At 45.7% G+C, this 5,000-nt stretch overlaps 1 protein-coding gene across 2 annotated transcripts in view; it reads right to left on the bottom strand.

Moving 5' to 3' along the window:
- Positions 1 to 5,000, bottom strand: part of sema3b (sema domain, immunoglobulin domain (Ig), short basic domain, secreted, (semaphorin) 3B) — a 40,954-nt gene that overhangs the window by 32,269 nt on the left and 3,685 nt on the right. Inside the window, exon 1 of one of the 2 annotated variants that reach the window (XM_076277493.1) lies at positions 3,038 to 3,595. The exons of the other annotated variant lie outside the window; for it this stretch is intronic. The gene's annotated coding sequence lies outside the window, so the exon portion shown is untranslated. Of the gene's footprint in view, positions 1 to 3,037; positions 3,596 to 5,000 lie in introns of those variants that run through there. 2 annotated transcript variants of the gene reach the window in all.

The following is a 5,000-nucleotide window of genomic DNA, read 5'->3' as shown; positions in this document are numbered from 1 at the left end:
GTGTGTGTGTGTGTGTGTGTGTGTTTTGGGTATAGAGAGGCTCCAGGGTTTCTGAGAGGGAGGGGGAGGGGGAGGGGGGAGGCCATGGCCCCATGCTCCTCGGCAGCCTGCCTAACTGCCTAACTGCCTCACTGCCTCACTGCTTGGTTGGCTGCTGGGTGTAACAGCGCGCTATTTAGCTGAAATGATGATGACAAATGCTCTTATATGCCCCTGACATCATTCTGAATGGATCATATTGGTTATGCTGTGTGTGTGAGATCGTGTCTCAATGTGTGAGGTTGTTTGTGTGTGTGTGTGTGTGTGTGTTTGTGTGTGTGTGTCTGTGTATGTTTATGTGTGTGTGGTAGGGAAGGGACTGAGGCTGTATGTCTGTGTGAATATATGAGTGGGTCTGTGAGGGAAAGGACTCAAATTAAACCTGACCCCACAATAAGCCTCACCGGCTGAGCCCCTTATTTCACACCAGACCCCCAGACCCCACCCTCTCTCTCTCTCTCACACACACACACACACACACACACACACACACACACATACACAGACACTCATAGACACATACACACTCGTTTTGCAACAGGGGTCCATTCACATCTCCAGTGTCTGGGGAACAGCAGTGAACAAGTGAGCAGGTTTACAGAGAGAGAAAGAAATAAAGGGACATATAGAAATACACACCTTGCACACACTCCAGCCTGTTCTGACACGACTATCGAGACATTTTGATAGAAAAGAAAACAAAAAGAACAGAGACATTTTGAAGAAAAAGAGAAAAAGAAACAGAAACATATTTCCACATACACACAGTCACACAATACCAAAACTCATAACTGACCTCCAAGCTCTATTCAAGCAGTACTGTAACTGACCACAATCAAAACTGTCACAGGAAAGATGCTAATGTCTCTCTGATTAGCCAATATTTACCTTAGCTAGGCGCTGCTAGTAAACTCTCTGATCTACTGTAGGTGCTGACTGATTGTATGTATTTCTTGTCTATACATTGTACATGAACCTGAATTCACAGATACTCTACTGCTACTAAAGCTCATCCATTTGTGTTCTTGTCTATTCTCTGGCCACTTGTGTGAAGTGGCTAACAGGTACAGTATATTGACGAGCTGTCAGACACGGCATATGGAATGGCGGCCTCCAAGTCTGGCTAATGATTGGAGACTCAGCCCATTACACCCACCCAGGCACTGACAGAGACAGACGAGGCGAGGGCTACTGGGCGGGAGAGCCTAGCGCGCTAGCACAGCCTTAAGTGCTTAATTAAGACAGGGAACCTAGCGCGCTAGCACAGCCTTAAGTGCTTAATTAAGACAGGGAACCTAGCGCGCTAGCACAGCCTTAATTAAGACAGGGAACCTGAGAGAAATACACCTCATGTTGGCCATCTGTACAGAAGCATATACAGTATACATGTACTTTTGCAGTCTATCATTCTGACATTCTGACTATTATTATTATTATTACTACTATTATTAAAGTATTATTATTATTATTATTATTATTATGTTTATTATTTTCATTATTATTATGTTTATTATTATTATGAATAATAATATTATTAATATTATTATTGTATAGAGGAGACAAGTGGTGGTGGCCCATGTGTTCCTGCTGAGAGTAGGGTGGAGGGTATCATAGGTATCATAGCTACCGCAGCTCATCGGAGTGTCTGAAAATAAAGGCGCTCATGAAATGTTGATGAAAACAGCCTTTTGCTTTTACACCAGTGACAGAGCAGCGCCCCTCTCTCATCCCCTCCGGCCACCCAAAGAAAAGAGTCCATATTTCAGAGCAGCGGCAGTGGGCAGTAAATATTTCAGACAAAGAAAACTGACAGGGCTGGCAAATGAGCTGAGCTCCCCACTCTCTCTCTCCCTCTCCCCACTCTCTCTCTCTCCCTCTCTCTCTCCCTCCCTCCCTCTCTCCCTCTCTCTCTCTCTACCTCCATGCCTGCCTGCGTCCCTCCACCTCTCGGCTGTGCTCTGCCTGCACGCCTCCTCACTCTCAATCACTCGTTTTCTCAACCACTGATGTGCAACATTCCTGCCCATTATCCACACACATATATGAACTCTGTTCGTCTCCCTCCAGCACACACACACACACACACATACACACGCACACACACACACACACACGCACACACACTCGTATGCCCAGACACTACCACACATCCGCACACACACACACACACACGCACACACACTCGTATGCCCAGACACTAACACATCCACACATCCGCACACACACACACACACACACACGCACACACACTCGTATGCCCAGACACTAACACATCCACACATCCGCATAGACACCCACAGACTCTGGGGCCAGTTGGGATAACAGGGGGTCTACTCTGCTCTATGAAAGTGAACAAAAATGTAAAATGTGGAATGTGTGCCATATTTCATGAATGGGTTTGTAAGTGTGTGTGTGTGTGTGCATGACAGTTGAAGCTGTCAAACTGTATGACCCAGAGTGCAATGAACTCACTATGTGACCTAAAGTGCAATTAAATTGTGTAATTCAAATAATTCAGAACAGAGTAAGAGTGTACCCTTTCACCAACACATTCACAAGATTTCACTAGAGTTCAACAGCATGACCTGTTACGTCTAATAAGAACTAAACTGTAATAAACCTCACCAATTAACACAATGGATAATTAATCATACATTTGGAGAATACAGAGCACGCTTCCCAAAAGCACACAGCACACACAAGTCTATACACACATCCACACTCACACACACATCCACATTCACACACACACACAGCATAAGAGAGTGAGACCAATAGAAAAACTTGAGACAAAACAGTGTAACCAAACAGTGGCAAAGTTATAAAGTGGCAAAAAACAGATAAGGATTCTGGATAGCTGCTCCAACAACAGCTTGAAATGCACTCTTTCTCTCCTTTTCTCTCTATCATTTGCTTTCTCCCTCTTTTCCAATCCATCTCTATCCCTCTGTCACACATGCCCAGCTCTGGAGAAACAAAGAAATCACCTCTCACTCACCTTTGCTCTTTTTCCGTTCCCCAGTCCTTTGCTCCTCTTGTGAAGTGTGTGTGTGTGTGTGTGTGTGGGAGTGTGTCCTCAGCTTTGCCGCTCTTTGCCAGGTGCCATGGTCCCGTGGACTCCAGTGGAGCAGCCGGCTCTCACACACACACATGCACGCATACACTCTCCCTCTCTCTCTCACACACACACACACACACTCTCACACGCTCTCAGCCTTGCTCACACACACACTCAATCACTGCCACCAGAAGCTAATGAGAATCACAGCACAGGCAGCCGAAGTGTGTGTGTGTGTGTTCGCGCTCTGCAGTGTCCGTTTGGGAAAAGAGTTTCTCCCAGTTGCTTTTTAGCTCCCACTCACGAGTGTACACTGCAGTGCTGTCTCTTTCTCTCCTTCTTCCTCTTGTTCCCCTGGCTCCTTCTCTCTCTCTCTCTGTCCCTCTCTCTCTCTGTCCCTCTCTGCTGGTCAAAGAGGAGCTTTGGGGTTTCCTTGGGTCACTTTTTCCTCTTCTCGTTTGTCTGCTGGACTGTAGGATCGCTCACTCACTCCGTCTGACTGGACTGGACTGACACTCCCTCACTAGTACACTGCACTCCTGCTCCCTCTCTCTCCCTCCCTCCCTCTTTCTCTCTCTCTCTCCGTCTCCCTCTCTCTCATTCTTTCTCCTCCCATCTTTCACAGCCACTCCCTCTCCAGACACAGCCTAGTCCAGAGGTAACCTCTCTCTCTCTCTCTCTCTCTCTCTCTTTCTCTCTCTCTCTCTCGTTCAGAATCCAGATTTCTGTTACTACCCATAATCCAGAACTCTGTATAAGTGTCTATGTTGTAAATTAATTATGCATACTATGCTTTACAAGTCAGTGTGTGTGTGTGTGTGTGTGTGTGTGTGTGTGTGTGTGTGTGTGTGTGTGTGTGTGTGTGTGCTATGTGTGTGTGTGTGTGTGTGTGTGTTTGTGTGTGTGTGTGTGTGTCTGTTCTGTCTGTATGTCTGTGTGAATGTTGCCTGAACTCACCTTGAGAATGCGATATAGTTAATGATTATCCCCATTCTCCATACTTAAACATCACCTCACTGTCTCATGCATTGGCACACTCACACACACACACACACACACACACACACACACACACAGTCCGACTGGCTGGCGTCTCCATGGCACCACCCTCACAGTTCTGATAGAGAGCCATCAGCAGAAATGGCCCTTGTTCACACACAGCACATGGAGACGCGTGGTTGTGTATGGAGGAGTTGACCCAACACTTCTGATTGCTGAGAGTCTTGCTTGACGACATAATCAGCAGTCTCTCATGCTGACCCACATCTACATACAGACATAAACACAAGCAACACACTGATAGCAGTGTGACGTAACAACAGGGGGGCTGGTCTAGCCATTGGTCATAAGAGCATCCTTCAGCCATACTGTGACATATGTATGTATTTATATAGGTGATAATGGGATATTTCATTATCCACTTAAAACAACTCAGGCAATGTTAGCCTATATCATGTGACTGACCATGTGTGTTCACACACACGCACACACAAACACACACACCCTGGCATAGTCATCACTTACGTCTCTATCTGTGTGCATAGTTAGCTAATTTTTCATTCAGACTCGACTCAAGGTCTTTATGTGCTTTGTGCTCCATTATCTGTGTGGCGTGAGGCTACAGAATGCTAACAACCCCTAACTCTCCACTGCATCAGTTTGTACATGAGGCTACAGAATGCTAACAACCCCTAACTCTCCACTGCATCAGTTTGTATATGAGGCTACAGAATGCTAACAACCCCTAACTCTCCACTGCATCAGTTTGTAGGGTAGACTGAGTACAGTTGAGACACTTTTTGCCCACACAAAATAAAACAAAAAATAGATACTGAAAAGAAGTGATTTTCTACACAACATTCCACATGCCATTTCCTTAGCTTGTAGACTAAAATATTATCAA

This window comes from Alosa pseudoharengus, unplaced genomic scaffold (assembly GCF_046254945.1).
Source record: "Alosa pseudoharengus isolate Yale_2024_CS ecotype anadromous, Long Island Sound unplaced genomic scaffold, YU_APseudo_1.1 YU_APseudo_1.1_scf_9, whole genome shotgun sequence".
NCBI classification, from domain to species: domain Eukaryota; kingdom Metazoa; phylum Chordata; class Actinopteri; order Clupeiformes; family Clupeidae; genus Alosa; species Alosa pseudoharengus.
This window is presented reverse-complemented; position numbering and strand designations above follow the sequence as displayed.